This window comes from Pteronotus mesoamericanus, unplaced genomic scaffold, assembly GCF_021234165.1.
Source record: "Pteronotus mesoamericanus isolate MK-2021 breed Mesoamerican mustached bat unplaced genomic scaffold, CSHL_Meso_final contig_73, whole genome shotgun sequence".
NCBI classification, from domain to species: Eukaryota; Metazoa; Chordata; class Mammalia; order Chiroptera; family Mormoopidae; genus Pteronotus; species Pteronotus mesoamericanus.
This window is the reverse complement of record NW_026555245.1, coordinates 6,969,130-6,991,848: the sequence shown is the minus strand read 5'-3', so window position 1 is coordinate 6,991,848 and position 22,719 is coordinate 6,969,130.

The window sequence follows — 22,719 nt, the reverse complement described above, 5'->3', positions numbered from 1 at the left end:
TGTTCAAGTACTATGATGAGGCTCCATTTTCAGTTATGGAGAGGTAGTATTCTGAAACAATCAGCTTTACTCTGTGTTTAGAATATCAAATATTTCCTGCATTTAGGTTAAATACTATTCTATTTAGAGTTGAAAAAATATTTCCCAGCGAGATCTTATTCTTTTTGCAATAGGTAATTGTGAAATCAATAGGACTCTCCAGCATAATGTAATGTAAAGAGTTTGAAAAAAGCTTTCAAATAAATTAATGAATATAACTGTGACATAATATTATAAGCAAAGTGACAAAATTTCTAAACCTTGAATCATTGGGACTATAGGAGTCAGAGGTTTCTCAAGAAAAATCATGAAGGTAACAAATGAAATGACATTAGAGATTCATTTTTGTCCTTGTTTCTCTAATTCATTCTTTAGTTCTTCTATTTTGAAAGCAATCATAAAGATAATCTCCATATACTGTTGTTTCTCAATACCTGTTACAAAGTTTTTTTCCCCCCTGTGGGAAGGTCTTCCCTAATAATTTAATATTTTCATGATCTTCTTTACCTGAATCCCAAACACCATGTACATTGAAAATACAGACACATTTTAAATAAATGACTAAATTCTTAATAAAGAAACTTAATTTTTCTGGGAAAAGACAAATTATTCAATAAAACAGATTATTTTTCAAGTTATCTGCTTATTTGAGCAATTGCTATAAAGATGATGATACACAAAGGGATAAAACTATTAAGTTTTAATTGAATATTTTTCCTTTAAAACTCAATCTATCAGACGATTGTTGATTATCTACTATGTATGGAGCACTTTTATAGATTTTTAGGATAAATAAGGAAGAAAACAGACAAAAAGGAATTTCTTGCCATATTTTAGTGGAGAGACAGAAAACAAATAAACTATAAAATAAGCAAGAAAATGACAAGTGCTATGTCCAAAAAAACATAAATGAAAAAGGAAAATAGAGAATGGGTATCAAGAGTGTAGGTTTAGAGTAGCAGGGTGCAGGTAGAGTTTATAACAAAGGGAGCAAGCCAAACTTTAGTGAGAAGGTAAAATTCACGCGAAGATGTAAAAGAGATGTTGGAGTTATCCAAATGAATATATTGCAGGAAAGAACTTTTCAGATGGAAGAAATAGCAAGAGCAATAGAAGAAAGAGGAAGGAAAGAGCAATTATAAGGAGCTTAGAGGGTTCAGGGGACTGCTGAGACATTTAGAAGATGAGTTCCGAGTGGTTATGAGGGGTTTACAGTCATGTAGGGTCTTTAAGCATCTTTAAGAACTCTAACCTTTTATCTGAGTAAAATGGGAAGCCATTGGTGGATGTAGAGCAGAGTAGTGATATGATATGACTCACATTTTCAAAAGAGCATTTGGGCTGTTGGTTGAGAAGAGACAACGAGGGAACAAGTGTCGAAGCAGGGAGCTCCGTTGAGGGGGCGCTGCAGAAATTCGGGTGAGAAATAATAGTGTCTCTAACCAGAGAGATGGCCATGGAGATAGTGGGAAGTGGTCATATCCAGGAGGCAGACCTCACAGAATTTCCTGATGGGGTAGATGTAGGCAGGGAGGTAACTGCAGTTAGAATGCAATTGCCATCAACTGAGTTGGAGAAGGCTGTAAGTGGTTCAATTCGAAAGGCACAAATAGTAGAATCTCATTTATGGATGTTTTACATTTGAGGTATCTATTTGACATCTTAGAACCACTTTGGGGTAGACAGTTGGATAAAGTGTTCTGAACTTTTCCGTAGAGATCGGGCTAAGGATATAAAATTGGATGTTACCAGCATGTAGATGGTATTTAAGACACATACTTGGATGAGATATTCAAGAAATGAATATAAGGATTTAAGAATAAGAGCATCAAGAACTGAGTCCAGGAGCACAGCAATGAGAGTTTAAAAAAAAAACAAAAAAAGAAAAAGAAACAAACAGACAAAAAACACTTACCAGTAAATGAAAAAAGAAAAGAGCAGCAAATGAGATAGGAGAGAAAAGCGAACTGTGTGGTGACTTAGAAGTCATATGAGGCCAGTGACTTAGAAATCAAATGAGGCCATCAGATCAAGGAAAATGAAGTGATTAACACTGTTAAATGTTGCTGTGAGGCCAAATAATACGTAATATGAGAACCCAAAACTGACTAGCAGTATGAAGGTTAATGGCTCAGCTCAACAGTATCAATTTTGGGTGGCATACTGGGGTCAAAAGCCTAATTTGACTAGCTTTAAGAGATTATGGGAAATAGAAATTGGAAACAGCACACAGAGACATCTCTTCTGAAATGTTTAACTTTAAAGGGGAAAAAAGAAATGTGATATTAGCCAGCAGAGGTAGTCTGGTTTCCGGAAATTCTTGTTTAAGATGACAGAAGTAATAGCACAAAAATAATTAAGAAGAAAGGGAATGTCATGATACAGGGGGAGGAGAGTTGATGGAAAACCATCTCAGAGGAGATATAAAGTGGTTGGTACCTAGTCCACAAGTTGTAGGCCATACGTAGAGAGAAGCATGAAAGGAAGAGCATTGAAATACAGGCTCTGGTGGTGGGGAATATGGTGGTGGATAGTAATAGAAATTCTTTCTGGATTGCTTTAAATGCTATAAGCTGTGAGTGAGCATGGGAAAGGAGGTTTTGAGGAAAGAGGATACGTATTAAACAGCTTTTGAAAAATGAAGAATGAATGAACTAGGGATGTGTCATGTAACTGCCTCATGATCTGGTCTGAACACTATTGAAAAAGTTACAAGACTAGTTTAAGAAAATTCATTCTCAGGATCAGAGAGCTGTAAGAAGCCTAACTCTACTATAGCATTAGAGTTGGCATTCTGTTTATTTACATTTTATTATACAATATTTCAAAGGTAGATAAAATAGAGGAAATAGCATAATAAATGCTTCAGCATTGACCATCCAGTTATAAGGTCGGTCATCATTCATTATTTACCTAAACTCTTTCCTTCTCTTTGATTATTTTAAAACATATATATGTAATATTATATCATCTATATCATTTTATTTAATCTGTAAACATTTCAGTATGTATCTCTAGAAGACAGGCACCTGTTTTTATAAATACTTCATTAGAACACCTAAAATATAATAGCCATAATTCTTTATCATTAAATACCTACTCATTGTTCACAATTCCCCAACTTGTTTGCTTGAATTGAGATCCAGTTAAAATCACAACTTTGAGATTGAATGATTTATTTTACAGGTATTTTAATTCTATAGTTTTCTATCCATCAGATTTTATTTCTTTGTGTTTTTATTTTTTATTATTGAATAAATCAAGTTAATCATCTTACAGAATTTTTGCTAATTGCATAACCATGGTGGGTTTAATATCATCTTCTGTCCCTTTTATTTTTATTAATTGATAGATCATGTTCAGGTTTGATTTTTGGGGGTGATTTGTTTTCATAGGTGGTAATATATAATCAAATCAGGAGTTATATAATATCTATTGTCTCTTTCTTTGATATATTTTCAGACATTTCTGATAATTTCCTAGATCCATTTATTTAACAGGAATCACAATATCTTGACATTCTACCATTTCTTCTTTATTTATTAGCTTAAATAATTCCATAGATTAAAATATCACCTTATAAATTAATTCCCCACCCTGAAATATAGTTCATATAAAAAAGATTAGAAAGAGGAGGGAAAGATGGCAGAGGAGTGAATGGGAGTCGCGCTGACCTCCTTCTCCCAAGACCAAACTGGAATTGCGACTAAATAATGGAGTAATCACCTGGAAAACAATGGAACTATAGTGGGAGAGGAGCCTTGGAGCCATGGACAGACAGTCGATTCAACTCTCACACATCCCAACGGGCGAGAAGTGTGGTGGAGGCTCGAGAGGGTGGGCTGGGTGCCCAGGGGCACTAGCACCAGAGGGACATTGAAACGGCCAGTTAGCTCCAGGATTCTCCAGTTAATCCTGTCTCCAGTCTCTTCCAGTGTCTCCACTGTGAAAAATGGACAGATCTTCCAAACAAAATATTAATAAACATATTGTGGCGCTGAATGATGCACTGAATCAAATAGACTTAAGTGACATATATAGAACCTTACATCCCAAAGAAGCAAAATACACATTCTTTTCAAATGCTCATGGCAATTTTTCAAAGATAGACCACATGATAGGACACAAAGCAAGCCTCAGCAAATTCAGGAAAATTGAAATAATACCAAACTTTTTCTTGGACAGGATCTTGAAACTGGAAATCAACGTCAAAGAGAAACTTCAAAAACTTGCAAACTCATGGAGACTGAACAGTAGACTATTAAACAATGAATGGGTCAATAATGAGATAAGAGAAGAAATCAAAAAATTTCCAGAAACAAATGAAAATGAACAGACAACAGTCCCAAACCTATGGGACACAGCAAACGCAGTCCTCAGAGGGAAGTTCATGGCAATACAGGCTTACCTAAAAAAGATAGAAACATTTCAAATAAAAGACCTAACACTACAACTTCAAGAACAGGAGAAACAACAAATAAATCCCAGAGCAAGGAGAAGGAAGGAAATAGTCAAGATTAGAGCAGAACTGAATGACACAGAGACGAAAAGAACAATTCAAAGGATCAACCAAGCCAGAAGCTGGTTCTTTGAAAAGATAAATAAAGTTGACAAGCCTTTAAGCAGATTCATCAAGAAAAAAGTTAAGCAGACTCATCAAGAAAAAAAGGGAGAGGACCCAAATTAATAATATCAGAAACGAAAGAGGAGAAATAACAACTGATACCACAGAAATACAAAGGATTGTCAGAAACTACTATGAACAATTATATGCCAAGAAATTTGAAAATCTTGATGAAATGGACAAATTTCTAGAAAAGTATAATCTTCCAACACTGAAGGAGGAAGAAACAGAAAGCTTGAACAGACCAATAACAGCTGGGGAAATTGAAGCGGTAATCAAGAAATTCCCGGCACACAAAAGCCCAGGGCCGGACGGTTTCACAGGAGAATTTTACAAAAAATTTAAGGAAGAACTAACCCCTGTCCTTCCCAGACTATTCCAAAAAATCTAAGAGGAGGGAAAACTCCCAGACTCTTTTTATGAGGCCAGCATCACCTTAATCCCAAAACCAGATAAAGACCCTACCAAGAAAGAAAACTACAGGCCAATTTTGCTGATGAACATAGATGCTAAAATCCTCAACAAAATATTGGCAAACCTCATTCGGCAATACATTAAAAAGATTATCCACTGTGATCAAGTGGGATTCATCCCAGGGATGCAGGGATGGTTCAATATATGCAAGTCAATAAAGGTAATACATCACATAAATCAAAGAAAAGACAAAAACCACATGATCATCTCGATAGATGCAGATAAAGCATTTGATAAGGTACAGCACCCATTTATGATCAAAACACTCAGAAAAATGGGAATAAATGGGGCATTCCTTAAAGTAATAAAGGCCATATATGAAAAACCTACAGCCAACATCATACTCAGCAGGCAAAAACTGAAAGCTTTCTCACTAAGATCGGGAACACAACAAGGATGTCCACTTTCACCTCTTCTTTTCAACTTCGTATTGGAAGTCCTAGCCACAGCAGTCAGACAAGAAAAAGAAATAAAAGGCATCCAAACAGGAAAGGAGGAAGTAAAGCTATCATTGTTTGCAGAGAACATGATAGTGTACATAGAAAACCCTGTAGACTCTACCAGAAAACTCCTCAACCTAATAAGTGAATTTGGCAAAACAGCAGGATACAAAGTCAACATTCAGAAATCAAAGGCGTTTTTGTACACCAGCAATGCAATAGAAGAAGAAGAAATCAGAAAAAAATACCATTCGATATAGCAAGAAGAAAAATAAAGTACCTAGGGATAAATTTAACCAAAGACGTAAAAGACCTGTACGCAGAAAACTATACAACATTGAAGAAAGAAGTTAAGGAAGACACAAATAAATGGAAGCATATACTGTGTCATGGATTGGAAGAATTAGTATCATCAAAATGTCCATACTACCCAAAGCAATTTATAGATTCAACGCAATCCCTATTAAGATACCAATGACGTATTTCACAGAAATAGAACAGACATTTCAAAAATTTATATGGAACCATAAACGACCCCGAATCGCCGCAGCAATTTTGAGAAAGAAACACAAAGTAGGAGGGATCACAATACCGGACATTAAACTATACTACAAAGCCACTGTACTCAAAACAATCTGGTACTGGCACAAGAACAGACCCATAGACCAGTGGAACAGAATAGAAAGCCCAGAAATAAGCCCAGGTCTCTATGGGCATCTAATATTTGACAACGGGGGTAGAAGCATAAAATGGAGCGATAGTAGCCTCTTCAACAAATGGTGTTGGGAGAGCTGGATGGCTACATGCAAAAAATTGAAATTGGATCATCAGCTGACACCATACACAAAAATAAACCCAAAATGGATAAAAGATTTAAATATAAGTCAGAACACTTTGTAAAAGTCCTAGAGGAGAACATTGGCAGGAAACTCTCAGATATCCCACACAGCAATTTTTTTCACCAATATGTCTTCTAAAGCAAGAGGAAAGAATAAACAAGTGGGACCTCATCAAAATAAGAAGCTTCTGCACGGTGAAAGAAAACATCAGCAAAATGAAAAGGGAGCCAACCCTATGGGAAAACATATTCGCTAATGATACATCAGATAGAGGTTTGATCTCCAAGATATATAAAGAACTCACTTGACTCCACTCCAAGAGACAAATGATCCAATCAAAAAATGGGCAAAGGTCCTGGGCAGATGCTTTTCCAAGGAGGAGATACAGAAGGCTCAGAGACATTTGAAAGGATGTGCAGCATCACTAGCCATCAGAGAAATGCAGATCAAAACCACCATGATGTACCACCTCACACCGGTCAGAATGGCCATCATAAACAGATCAATAAACAGCAGGTACTGGTGAGGATGTGGAAAAAAGGGAACCCTAGTACACTGTTGGTGGGAATGCAGACTGGTGCAGCCATTGTGGAAAGCAGTGTGGAATTTTCTCAAAAAGTTGAAAATGGAACTACCTTTTGATCCAGTGATTCCTCTGCTGGGACTATACCCTAAGAATCCCAAAACGCCAGTTCACAAGAACCTATGCACCCCAATGTTCATAGCAGCACAATTTACAATAGCCAAGTGTTGGAAGCAACCTAAATGCCCATCAGTAGATGATTGGATCAGAAACTTATGGTACTATTACACAATGGAATACTACACAGCAGAAAGAAAAAAAGAACTACTAAACTTCGTGACAGCATGGATGGAACTGAAGAGCATTATGCTAAGCGAAATAAGCCAGGGGGCGAAAGACAAATACCATATGATCTCACCTATAAGTGGAACCTAACCAACAATACAAAGATGCAAGGAAAATAAGACCAGCAACACTGAAAGGAAAAGAAACCAACAGAGACAAGATGGAAGGAGGGAGCGGGGGTGGGGGAAAAGGAAGGGAAGTGGAAAGTCAAGGAACATATAGCAAGGACTCATGGACAAAACCAAAGGGGAAGAGTTGAGGGAGAGAGGGAGGGAGGGAGGGAGGGGGTAACAGAAAGTGGTGGGGGGTAGGCAGAGACAAATGTATTTGAAAAAATAAATTAATTAAAAAATAATAATAAATTCATTTACCACATTCAAGTCCAAAGAATTTGATATGTAATTGGATTTTGCTGCTATAATCATGGTAATGATCAATGTTCTGCAAACTTTAAAAATAGTTTTGATCATATGCTTATGCCTTATAAATATCTAATTTTAAAGTAAAGTCATGGGCACAGAGTTTTTATAATAACATAAAAAATTGCATCATATATTTATCCCTTATTAGCTTTCTGACTTTGGGGGAATCATGTAACTTTCTGTGAGTCTCAGTTTTCTCATTTATAAAATGGAGATCATAATAAATATTATAACTCAAAAAAAAGATTAGAAAGAAATCTTGATTATTGGCTATTATGTGGAAATTTCTAAACTAACCAGTCGGTTCCCTAATGTCCTCATAGGTCACCTACCAATGTTTATTTTAGTATTGTTATAAATCATAGATGTAAGCAAATAGGATACATTTCTATCCATTACATTGTTTTTAATGATTTCCAAATTTCCTCACTTTGACTAGCATCAGTCTGTTGCAATTTGCTTTAGAGTCTTTTTCACCTATATCTTTATATAATGAGATAATAGTTTTCAAATACCAAAAGAATTTCTCAAAATTTTTTGCTATGTAATGACTACAAATATGGCACACTTTTATGTTTAATCTACATGATGACAGTATTTTGTCATGTAAAATGTGCCCTTTTTGCCCAAATTTTTGAGGTAAAAATAAGGATGCACATTATACATAGGGAATACCTGAAATACCTTATGTCTATTCTTGCGTTTTGTAATTATTTGTTACAAAATTTCTTATACCTTAATATGTTCAAAAATAAATGTTAAAATTCCTTTATAATACAAAAAACATGTATCTAAATATAAATAAAAAATTGAGTTAAAAAAATTAAAATGAAAGAGTTTTTTCCCTGAAAGTTTGGGCCAAAAACATGAAAGCGCATTATACATGGCAAAATACAGTAACCCTTCTCTATTACTTTCTTTAGTCTATGGCCAGGGGGCTGACTGCCCAGTTTTATAAATATAGTTTTATTGGAACACAGCCACACCCATTCATTATTGTTTATGAGCTGTGACATAATAGCAAGCTAGAGTAGTTGCAACAAAGATAGACTCTACAGCCAATAAGCCTTAAATATTTATTATCTGACCTTTTACATAAAAGTTTGTCGATCCATGGTCTAGAGAACAACATAATAAATCATACCATTATTTTAGTGTTTGACAATTTCTGTGAAGTAAATGCCCCCACCATGCAAATTCCAAGCCACCAACACGATATCACTGAAGGCAAAGTCGGGAATAAATGCACATTAACACACCATCTATACTGTTTTCACCATGCAGATAAATAATTTCAGTAACATAGATATAGCAAACTGTAGTGAAATAATTAGAAATTGATGGATTTGAAGAGTATACTCCTTTCATTTTTAAGATTATTTCGTCAGCCACCATGAATGCTGTGGCTCAGTGGATTGAGTGTCAGCCTGTCAACCAAAGGGTCTCCAGTTTGATTCCCAGTAAGGGCGCAAGCCTGGGTTGCAGGCCAGGTCCCTGGTTGCGTGCATGTAAAAGGCAACTGCACATTGGTGCTTCTCTCCCTTTCTTTCTCCCTCCCTTCCCCTTTCTCTAAAAATAAATAAAATCTTAAATAAAGAGTATTAGTTAGCCATAAGTTTACACAGTTTAATTTCTAAAAATGGTTTTAACAACTTGCTAAAAAGAGTACTAAGAATTTCACAATCAGCTCTTATATATTGCTATAAGCCAGCTCCAATTTACCATTTCTTATATTCCACTATCTCTTTAAGTAAAGCATATGAGTTTTGATTTTGAGCCCCTAGTAGAAAATAATCCACTGCCTTACTGGTAGTATATTTTATTGGCTGGCAAGTTGGCTAAGAATTAATAGCCTCAAACATTAAGCCTTACATAGATTTTTTAAAAAAACAAATACTTTAGTATGGTTACATTTTAAGACTATAAACATAGTCATAAACATACCTCTTGCAGAAAAAAAAGAACAATTTGGCTACATCTAAAGATCTTTGGGTCTTAAGAAGACTTATTTGAAATGAGATTTTAATGAATTTAAGGAAAATCAACAAGTATTTAAACTTTGAAATGCTGTCTTTACCAGCTGATTACCATATGCAAATCACCACAGGTCCAATCATAAGTGGTTTCCTGTGATCAGAGTTGAGGCTAGTGGAATCTAAGTGTGATATTCCCAGCTTCTGCCCAAAGATAAATATTTATGATTTATCAAAGAACTTACATGTTCAGAGACTGGTCACAACCTCCCTCCATCCTTCTCAATGTGAAGCTCCAAGCAAATAACTAGAACTTGATTATAATTGAATATGAGATTAAGCCTTCAAGCCATCTCTGGTGAAACATATCTCACAGACTTTTGCATATACATTTTTCCTTGTTTTTAATATGATTCAGGTTTCTAAAGAATTTTGTATACTCCCAGAATAACTTGAAAAATCTTGAACTTCACTTGATAGATAGAAGAATGCTTACCATTTCTAAATTTCAACACCAGGCAGGTAAAAATTGTTAGAACAAGCAGCCAGTGTACCTAATATTATGGAAATGCAGAGTATAATTGGCACTTGCAATGGGGAGTATCACTTAAATTTATTATAAGATTGACTAGGGTAGGCATCCTTGAGTCTACCCAAATATTATTCTATCTTTTAAATGCATTAAACCAAAGATTTTGGCTGAGAGAATTAGACAGTTTATACCCTGACTATATTGATAGTAATATTCATCAGACAAAATGAAAAACCTTTTCACATTATGGCTAGTGATCCAGGAAAAACAAGCAGCAGCACCTTCATTCTAAAGACTTGACAAAGTGGTTTCTTTTGATCAAAAAAAAAAAAAAAAAGGAACCACCCACTGAAATATGGTGAGGGAAGAACTTAGGGCAAGGAGATGCTCAAATCTGTCCAGTCTGGCATTCAATCCAGCACCTGAAAAGAAATTACTCAAATACAAAGGAATTACCATGTGAATAATGTTCCTTCACAATTTCTGCATATGCTGCCTTGCATTTTTATCAAGGCGACAAACATAAACCAGCGTGAGAAAGCAGGTGCCTTTTTCCCCCAAATCTTTTGAACATCGGTATTTCCCAGCAGTTAACTGCATGTGATAATGACCAGAGCACAGAAACGTTTTGATTTGGATCCAAACTCTTCACCCAGAAGCAGTTTTTTGTTTTATATTTTAAGCTTGGAGCTTTTGATCCAGATTTCATTATATGGCAGATCATTTAAATAAGAAGACAAGGAGGTTGATTGAGGGGGAACTTCGTAAGATGTTGGAGTCTCAAAGAATATTTCCGCTCAGAGGGATTTCTTTTTTTGGAGCCAAATTCAGATCCCACCTACTGAGTTAAAACGATTAATTATTAACCACAGACATATTAAAATTACAAGATATCAGGTTGACAGCACATTACAATGAGCCTTCAAATTGTGATTTCCCAACCTAATGATGATGATAAGATAGGACTGAATGGCAAATTGCTATTGCTTTCAGTTGAAAATTTTAAAGTGCTGTGCCCTGATCACTTGTTACAGAGAACTGCTATTCATTCAGCAGTACTCCTAGCAGAAATAAATGCAGGGTCTGGTGTGGTGGCAGCTGAGATGTTAATTCACAAGACAGCAAGCGGAGAGAAGCTGCTAAGTGGCACAGTGGGTTAATGACGCACTACAGTGCTTCACCATGGGAGACATATGGGTTGATTCTGGCATTGTTCACAAGTGAAAATTGGTTTACCAATCTTAGCTTGGTCCCTTGTGGACAGTTGTCCTTGTCTTAGACCTCCTCAGATGTTGTCCTAATTTTCTGCACAGGAGAGGCTCAAGTGTGGAGCAGGAGGGTTACTTATAAGAGTACAATTGGCTTGGCAGAGTCAAAGAAGGAAATGGGCCCAATATCCTCTTTATTTTCATTCTGGTCCCTGCCAGTACCTCATTTTCACAAGCATGAAAATCCACTCAGAGCAGCGAAGAGAGAAAAGCAATAAACAAGGCCAATTTCCTTTCTGATAAAACTACATCCCCGAAGAGCTAACGGATTTAACATTAATTTATTAAAACAGGGATACTTGTTTGCAATAGGCCTTGTCCTTTTTATAGGATCCATGAGACAAAAACCTTAAGATTGGAATAGCTAGTTAAAAATATGCATTTGCTAGAATAGCTATATAATTGTGTGTAACTCATCATTGTAATACTCATGCTTTCAATATCAAGAGAATGTGTGGAATGATATTTATAATTTTTAATCTATTTGTATATTTTAGAAGACAATATATTTTTACATTAAATCAAAGCCTTCCCTTTACAGATTGTCACTTAATTTACTCCTCATGGGAAAAAAATCAACAGGAATAAATATTTAAAATTGCATATAAAATAAAATAATGAGAAAAATAGGATTTAAACAAAAATTTTATACATAAGCTCAAGGGGAAAGAAAATAGGAAATTATAAAAGTAGATAATACTAATTTTTTTCCTAACTCAGGAATTATCAAAAGGTATGATAATACAAATAATAACATTGATGGAAGAATGAAGTGAAATATTTAAAAAAGTAAAGAAATATATAACAAAAAAGAAGATTTAACATTTAATGATAATTAGAGGCAAACATCTATAAAAAAGACTTTAAATTGACAATAAGTGAAAGATAAAATACCAAAATAGTCTACAAATTTCAGGCTGTTCAGATATTTTCACCCTCTATAAATATTTTCTGAGATTATTATATTTTAAAGAATGTATTTATTTATTTTTAGACACAGGGGAAGGGAGGGAGAGAGGGAGAGAAACATCAATGTGTGGTTGCCTGTCATGCACCCCGTAGTGGGGAGCTGGCCCCAGGCATGTGCCCTGACTGGGAATCGAACAAGTGACCCTTTGATTCGCAGGCCAGCACTCAATCCACTGAGCTACACCAGCCGGGGCTATTTTCTGAAATTATTTAATAAACAGTATCATTAAATCTGCCTTCAACTATCATTTCTTCTCAATCATATTTTTTTTTAACTTTTAACTGATTTTGGGAATGGTTCATTGATTCAATATTAAAAGAACACATTCTGTAGGCCAATGCTTCAGAGAGGAGAATCTGTATTTTCATTAAAATTAAAAAAAAAACTTTAAGAAGAAATGAAGATAATAGAAATAAGAAAATCAAAACGTTTTTTTTCCTTCTGTATTCTGCTAAAGAGTCTTTTGTTGACAATACTATTTAGAGTATTGGCAGTGTTACATGGGCCAACTGCTACGCCAGATTTTGTCTTTCAAAATGGTCCCTGTCAGGGCCATGGCCACACCCAGCATAAGACCAACTACCTGAAAATGACAGCCATTTTGAAGAGAGATTTAGCAGAATATTCATCCACAAGACTCAGTCATGAACAACAGTGTCATTTACTTAGCACAATAAACGTTAACTGTGCATCCCTTTACTTCATCTCACATACTATTCATACCATTCTGGGCTTCTTGTCCTCACCAAGAACAATATCAACTACTATTTGATTTTTCCAGGTTGTCTAATCATTTCTCCTTGCCTATCTTGTGTCCATACTTTTTTAAAAGTTCTAAAGACCAGTAAACCTGTTTTTTCTAATTGTTTATGATCTTGTCTTTACTGATTGCACTTCAAAGAATAAAATATCAGGTTTCCCATAGTGTCAGTATTTCTGGCAAGCAAAGAGAGCGCCAAAGAAATATGTTAGGCAAAGTAGAGAGTGCAATGTTTCCAGAAGAGATGATAATCTTTTAGGTACCAGCAAATGGGCTATTATGATTTGATAAGGTTTCAGAACATATGAAAAATTATACTGTAGGATAGAATCCACAAAGAAGGCCAAAAATCGAGATCAAAAACTAATTTAATTACAAGGAGGCAAATAGGAAAAATGGAATCACTTATAAAAGAGGGGTTGAATTAATGCAACGTAAAACATGGCTCACCATTTGTATATGAAATCACAGTCATGAAATGAAAGATTGTAAAGCTAGACTATCCTTTGAGTTCTAGTTTCAACCTATTTAGGCATCAAGTAGTTATTTTGAGGCTAAAAGGAATATACTTAGTAGACAAACACCTCAGACTGGAGAATCAAATAGAAGATGAGAAATTTATAAATATCACATTAAAGTAGAAATGGAAGAAAAGTTCAAATGCAAAATTATTCATTTGAACAAATAATTTACTTTTTCTAAAGATGGTAGACACAAGTCTATTATTTTCCTTTACTTGGAACCTGGGCTTATTCTCTCTAAAAACAGAGTCAGCTTCATGAAGTAAAAACTGTTCATTATTCACTTCCAACAAGAGTCATTCATTCGTGGTCTGTTTGTACCCTAATTCCCACTCCTGTTTCCACATCTACACAAATGAGTTTTCAAAATTCTGTTCTTCTCACATCAGTCTAAGTTTCTCTTTGGATTGCCTCTACTGTCTTGGCCCATTCAAATCCAATCTTCTTTTTTCTTTTTTTTTTCCTTTTTTTTTTTCTATTCACAGCACAGAATTTTATTTTACTATTTATTTATCTATCCTCTTTCACTTCAACTCACTCATGCCCCCCCGCAAATGCAATCACCACACTGTTGTCTGTGTCCATGAGTTCTTTTTCTTTTTTTCCCTTCTTAGAAAGACACCTTTGGTCAACAGTCTTCTCAGAACAATTAAGTCATTAGGAATTACAAAAAAGCTAAAATCCTTGCCTTGGAGTTTCCTAACTTTATATGGTTATGAATTCTTTGTGTGTATTTGTCTAATCTCCTCAAATAAACATTAAGAAAAAATCTATATGACAGACCTGTTTACCCTAAACGTTTTGAGATTATATTTATCTTTTGATTTTACGTATTTATTTTGATACTATACCAGGATGCTATACACAATGCTTTGTCCAGGGAAATAGCTTAATACAGCTATGTTTGAATGAATGAACACCATAAAATAATTACAACTTCTGTTTCTCTGTTAAAAGATTATCTTCTCCAATTCTAATGAGATATTTAAAACCATCATAAAATTTAAATGGAACATAAAGCAGAATCATTTAATTTTCTACTATTAATCTGATGATGACAGACTATAAAAGTAGCAATACTGCATTTTGATTTAAAATCCTTCATTTAACACTTTTTAAATTATGATACAACTCAAGTGCAATTTTGGATTCTTTCAAAATAGTGACAATTTTGAAATTCTTTAAAACCCTTCAAAATTTTTTTCTGTACAAAGCATCAGATAATAGTAGTCTTTGTTTAATTTTAGGCAAAGTAGGTTACCCAATTAGAAATATTTATGCATCAAAGTACTTGAACATATGATTCAACCTAAATATATCCAAAACAGATTATCTGAACACTGGGCTATTAAGAACCTGTTGCTACAAATTGGTGGGACTTTGTTCCATATGCATTCTTCTGGTGCAAGTAATTTTAAACAGAAGACTGCCATAAATAGAGAAGTTATTCATGGAAAAATAATTTTGCTGGAATAAAATAATGTTTGGAAAAAATATATATCCTTTTTTGTGTTTTTGTCATATACTAATGTTAAAAAACTGAATGAAATCAGGCAAATTACTGTATGCCTTCCCACTTTATCTTATCTGTTTAGAACCATCTAATTTATTTCACCTAAAATACAAGACAGCCATCTTTTCATAAGATGCTCAGATTTTGAAGGGGTAAGTGCTACCCCTGCCTGTCCCAAACTTCAATTGCTCTCTTTCATCAACCAGTCTAATAAGTTTCAACTTTATATTTCTCCATAAGGAATGGGAGACAGGAGGAGAGAGAGAGAGAGGAGGGAGGGAGGGAGGGAAGGAAGAAAGGGAAGGGCAGAAATAACAAAAGGAAAAAACTCAAAAGGTAAAGGGATGACCACTAGTGGTACAACACATTCTGGGACATGTATCTACTATACAGCACTATAACAGGGGATAGTAGACACTGGACTGAGAACACATAATTTTGTCTGTGAGAAAGCCCCAAGTCTGATGGATTGCTTCAAGAATATACTGACATAAATAAAAATAGCAATCACAACAATAAAGTGGACTTTAACATTTCTGCAAAACAAGGAAAAATATATATTGTCTGAAATGATTTTCTCTAGCCAAGATTACCAATCAGGGTGCTGTGATACACCTGGGTGCTGCAGACAGAATACAAGTGACTGAAGTTCATCCTTCCCAGCTCTCAGGGTGACCAGGTCTAACATTTAAGCCTTTGATCCATTTTGAATTTATTCTTGTGCGTGGCATAAAAAGGTAGTCTCGCTTCATTTTTATGCATGTATCTGCCCAATTTTCTTGACACCATTTACCGAATAAACTATCTTTAGACCAATGTATGTGCTTGTCTCCTCTGTCAAATATTTATTGACTATAAAGCCATAGCTTTAACTTTGGGGATCTCCATTCTGTTTTGTTGATCTATGTGTCTCTTTTATGATAGTACTATGCTGTTTTGATTACTGTAACCTTATAGTATAGTATGATATTAAGTAGCCTGATACCTCCAACTTTGTTCTTCTTTCTCAGGATCACTGTTACAATGTGGTTCCATACCAGTTTTTGAAATATTTGGTCTAGTTCTGTGAAATACATCATTGGTATCTTGATAAGAATTGCACAGAATCTATAGATTGCTTTGGGTAGTATGGATCTTTAAATAATGTTAATTCTTCCTATCCATGAACACAGTATGTCCTTCCACTAATTTATATATTCTTTAATTTCTTTCTTACGTTTTTTATAATTTTCTGAGTACAGGTCTTTTACATTTTTGGTTAGATTTATTCCTAGGTATTTCATTCTTTTTGAAGCAATCGTGAATTGGATTGTTTTTTTTTAAATTTCGCTTCCTCATAGTTCATTATTGGCATATAAAAATGCAACTGATCTCTGAATATTAATTTTGTGTCGTGCTACTTTACTGAGTTCATTTATCAGTTTTAGTAGTTTCTTGATAGAATCTTTAGGGTTCTCTATGTTCAGCATCATGTCATCTGCAAATAAAGACAGTTTTACTTCTTTTTCATTATGGATGTTTTTTATTTCTTCTTTTTTGTCTGATTGCTATGACTAGGACTTCCAGTATTATGCTGAATAAGAGAGGTGAAAACAGACATCCCTGTCTTGTTCCTAATCTTAAGGGGAATGTTTGTAGCTTTTGCCAATTGAATATTATGCTGGAAGTGGATTTGTCATATATTGCCTTTATTATGTTTTAGGTATGTTCCCTCTATTCCCTCTTTGCTGAGATTTTTTAACATAAATAGGTGTTGGATTTTATCAGATGCTTTTTTTTTGCATCTATTGATATGACCAAGTGGTTTTTATCTTTCATTTTGTTTATGTGGTGTATTACATTTATTGATTTGCAAGTGTTGTACCAAGCTTTATCCCAGAAAAAAATCCCACTTGATTATGGTGTATGATCTTTCTGATGCATTGCCGTATTTGGTTTGCCAATATTTTGTTGAGGATTTTAGCATCTATGTTCATCAGGGTATTGGCCTATAATTCTCTTTTTTGTAGTGCCTTTATCTGGTTTTGGAATTATGATAACACTGGCCTTGTAAAATGAACTTGGGGGTCTTCCCTCCTCTTAAATTTTTTGAAATTGTTTGAGAAAGGGAGGTGTTAGTTGTTCTCAGAATGTCTGGTAAAATTCACCTGTGAAGCCATCCAGTCCAGAGCTTTTGTTTGCTGGTGTCAGCCCTGACTGGTATGGCTCAATTGATTGGGCATTGCCCTACTAAGCAAAGGATTGATGTTTGATTCCTGGTCAGGGCACATGCCTGCATTATGGATTCTGTTCAGGGTCAGGGTGTGTAAAAAGGGGCAGCTGATTAATGTTTCTCTTCCTCTCTTTCTCCTCACTTTCCCCTCTCTTTAAAAAATTAATACATTAAAAAATAAAGAAAATTATTGAGAATATGTGCAAAGTTTGATGTCAATTAGTTTATTAGAATTGATGTCATAAATGACCTTCAATTTAAAGGATAAGGATATAGAAAACAAAATAATATAGAATATTGAAAAGAAAAACATGTTATATTTCAAAAGACCAAACATTAACTATGTCCCATAGTTAAAATAATCTGAAACCATCTACTGAATATAAAACTAAGATTTTAATGAGATTTTATGTTTATTAGGGGAGAAAACCATTGCTCACTAATACAAAACTTATTTAGAGATGAAATTTCACAAAAAAATCAATTGACTTGTATGGTAGAGTTATACCATTTATTCCTGACATTCCTCTTTTGTGGAATTCTAATGGTCAACCTGATAATCTTGAGTAAATATAATAGGAAGTGGTCCATTGATGTCCTTCAGTCCTACTATATTTATTATTTATTGTTTCCTCTACAAAACTCATCTAGTATAAGAACAATGATATGTGGCTCAAACATTAAGGGGAAGTTTTTCTAATTGTACTTATCCATATAGCATTGAGTCCTTATGAGTCAAAAGGAATTCTGGATATGTATCCTCTCTCTTCTCTGCATTTCAGTTCATCACCAATTTCTTGCATTACAGATTAGAAGGTACAGAGTGAAGATCCAAGAGTATTCCATTTTGGGTTCTTTGTAATGAAGGACAGAAATATCCAGGGATATTGATTAACTAATACCAAAATTATTTATATCATATTCAGAAGATTTTTGGGAACGATACTTCTATATCCTTTAGTATTTTGTAATAATATTTTGGATATGGTTTATGTCCCATAGTTTTCTGTATAAAATCAATAATCAACAAAGATATATATATATATATATATGATTGTATCTATTTATTTTTAGAGAAGGAGGGAGAGCAAGAAGGAGAGAAACATCTATGTGCAAGAGAAACATTGATTGGTTAATTCTTGCACATCCCCAGATGGGGACCTGGTCTGCAACCCAGGCATGTGCCCTAAGTGGGAGTTGAAACAACAATCTTTTTGTTTGCAGGACAACACCTAACGCATGGATCCACACCAGTCAGGGTGACAAAGCTATATTTTATGTTTTCTTTTTCTTTGAAACTTACCCCAACTTGTGATTATACTACTGGAAGCCATATTATAAAAAGAAACATGATTCCTTCACAGAAAAGCTTTCAACATTCACCCTGACACAATGGAACATGAAAGCTTTGGGATATTTTGAAATTGATGTCAAAAGTACACATACCGGCTGTAGGTTTTTCATATATGGCCTTTATTACGTTGAGGAATGCCCCATTTATTCCCATTTTGCTGAGTGTTTTGATCATAAATGGGTGCTGTACCTTGTCAAATGCTTTTTCTGCATCTATCGAGATGATCATGTGGTTTTTGTCTTTTCTTTGATTTATGTGGTGTATCATGTTTACCGATTTGCGTATATTGAACCATCCCTGCATCCCTGGGATGAATCCCACTTGATCGTGACGTGGATAATCTTTTTAATGTATTGCCGAATGAGGTTTGCCAATATTTTGTTGAGGATTTTAGCATCTATGTTCGTCAGCAAAATTGGCCTGTAGTTTTCTTTCTTTGTAGGGTCTTGATCTGGTTTTGGGATCAGGGTGATGCTGGCCTCATAGAAGGAGTCTGGCAGTCTTCCCTCCTCTTGGATTTTTTGGAATAGTCTGAGAAGGACAGGGGTTAGCTCTTCCTTAAATGTTTTGTAAAATTCTCCTGGGAAACCGTCTGGCCCTGGGCTTTTGTGTGCTGGGAGTTTCTTGATTACTGCTTCAATTTCCACAACTGTTATCGGTCTGTTCAAGCTTTCTGTTTCTTCCTCCTTCAGTGTTGGAAGATTATACTTTTCTAAAAATTTGTCCATTTCATCAAGATTTTCAAATTTCTTGGCATATAATTGTTCATAATAGTTTCTGATAATCATTTGTATTTCTGTGGTATCAGTTGTTATTTCTCCTCTTTCATTTCTGATATTATTAATTTGGGTCCTCTCCCTTTTTTTCATGATGAGTCTGCTTAAAGGTTTGTCCACTTTATGAATCTTTTCAAAGAACCAGCTTCTGGATTGGTTGATCCTCTGAATTGTTCTTTTTGTCTCTATGTCATTCAGTTCTGCTCTAATCTTGACTATTTCCTTCCTTCTACTTGCTCTGGGATTTATTTGTTGTTGTTTCTCCAGTTCTTCAAGTTGTAGTGTTAGGTCTTTTATTTGAAATGTTTCTATCTTTTTAAGGTAAGCCTGTATTGCTATGAACTTCCCTCTCAGGACCGCCTTTGCTGTGTCCCATAGGTTTTGGACAGTTCTCTGTTCATTTTCATTTGTTTCTGGAAATTTTTTGATTTCTTCTCTTATCTCATTATTGACCCATTCATTGTTTAATAATGTACTGTTCAGTCTCCATGAGTTTCCAAGTTTTTGAAGTTTCTCCGGGCAAAAACTGAAAGCTTTTCCACTAAGATCGGGAACACGACAAGGATGTCCGCTCTCACCGCTTCTTTTCAACATCGTATTGGAAGTCCTAGCCACAGCGGTCAGACAAGAGAAAGAGATAAAAGGCATCCAAATAGGAAAGGAGGAAGTAAAGCTATCATTGTTTGCAGATGACATGATAGTGTACATAGAGAACCCTGTAGACTCTACCAAAAAACTCCTCAACCTAATAAGTGAATTTGGCAAAACAGCAGGATACAAAGTCAACATTCAGAAATCAAAGGCGTTTTTGTACACCAGCAATGCAATAGAAGAAGAAGAAATCAGGAAAAATATACCATTCGATATAGCACGAAAAAAGATAAAGTACCTAGGGATAAATTTAACCAAAGACACAAAAGACCTGTATGCAGAAAACTATACAACATTGAAAAAAGAAATTAAGGAAGACACAAATAAATGGAAGCATATACCGTGCACATGGATTGGAAGAATTAATATCCTTAAAATGTCCATACTACCAAAAGCAATTTATAGATTCAATGCAATCCCTATTAAGATACCAATGACGTATTTCACAGAAATAGAACAGACATTTCAAAAATTTATATGGAACCATAAATGACCTCGAATAGCCGCAGCAATTTTGAGAAAGAAACACAAAGTAGGAGGGATCACAATACCGGACATCAAACTCTACTACAAAGCCACTATACTCAAAACAATCTGGTACTGGCACAAGAACAGACCCATAGACCAGTGGAACAGAATAGAAAGCCCAGAAATAAGCCCAGGTCTCTATGGACATCTAATATTTGACAAAGGGGGCAGAAGCATAAAATGGGGCAATAACAGCCTCTTCAACAAATGGTGTTGGGAGAGCTGGATGGCTACATGCAAAAAATTGAAATTGGATCATCAGCTGACACCATACACAAAAATAAACTCAAGATGGATAAAAGACTTAAATATAAGTCGCAACACCATCAAAGTCCTAGAGGAGAACATTGGCAGGAAACTCTCAGATATCCCACGCAGCAATTTTTTCACTGATATGTCTCCTAAAGCAAGGGACATAAAGGAAAGAATAAACAAGTGGGACCTCATCAAAATAAGAAGCTTCTGCACGGCTAAAGAAAACATCAGCAAAATGAAAAGGGAGCCAACCATTTGGGAAAATATATTTGCTAATGATACATCAGATAGAGGTTTGATCTCCAAGATATACAAAGAACTCACTCGACTTTACTCCAAGAAGACAAACGATCCAATCAAAAAATGGGCAAAGGACCTGGGCAGATGCTTTTCTAAGGAGGAGATACAGAGGGCCCAGAGGCATTTGAAAGGATGCTCTGCATCACTAGCCATCAGAGAAATGCAGATCAAAACCACCATGAGGTACCACCTCACACCGGTCAGAATGGCCATCATAAACAGATCCACAAAGAACAGGTGCTAGCGAGGCTGTGGAGAAAAGGGAACTCTAGTCCACTGTTGGTGGGAATGCAGACTGGTGCAGCCACTATGGAAAGCAGTGTGGAATTTCCTCAGAAAGCTGAAAATGGAACTGCCTTTTGATCCAGCGATTCCCCTGCTGGGACTATACCCTGAGAACACCAAAACGCCAATACAAAAGAACCTATGTACCCCAATGTTCATAGCAGCACAATTTACAATAGCCAAGTGTTGGAAGCAACCTAAATGCCCATCAGTAGATGACTGGATCAAAAAATTATGGTACATTTACAGAATGGAATACTACACAGCAGAAAGAAAAAAAGAAGTACTAAACTTTGCAACAGCATAGATGGAACTGGAGAGCATCATGCTAAGCGAAATAAGCCAGGGGGCGAAAGACAAATGCCATATGATCTCACCTATAAGCGGAACCTAACCAACAATGCAAAGAAGCAAGGAAAATATGACCAGCAACACTGAAAGGAAAAGAAATCAACAGAGACAAGAGGGAAGGGGCGGGGGCAGGGAAAGGGAAGGGAAGGGGAAAGTCAAGGAACATATAGCAAGGACTCATGGACAAAACCAAAGGGGAAGAGCTGAGGGAGGGAAGGTGGGAGGGGGCAAGGGAAAGAGGTGGGGGGAAGGCAGAGACAAATGTATTTAAAAAGTAAATAAATTAATTAAAATAAAAAAAAAAAAAGTACACATACCATTAGTCTCCCCCAACCAGAGCACTATGTTGACTAAATCATTGAGATGTTCTCCACGGAGCTGTAGTTTATGCAGATTCAGCCATTGTCTCAACTTATTCTAAAGCAAGCAATGTATATTTTGCTGTAAAATCAAAAGGGAAATATAAAGAAGTTCAGCAACTCTTTATACAATATTGTCTTGAATCATTTATACATCATAACAGGGATTAATGGATTTTGTGAAAATTGTTGTGGAGAATGCAATCCAAGAATAAATAAACATGACTGCTATTTACTTAAATTGCATGAAGCCAGGAGGTACTTTCAATAATTAGGACTTATTTGATTTTCTGTTTTTAAATGTAGTCTCTGACCACAAATTCCTTAAACGCAAATGAGATGAATAAATCCCAACATGACATCAGCAATCATATTTAGTGCTTAGAATCTATCAACTTTTTTCTC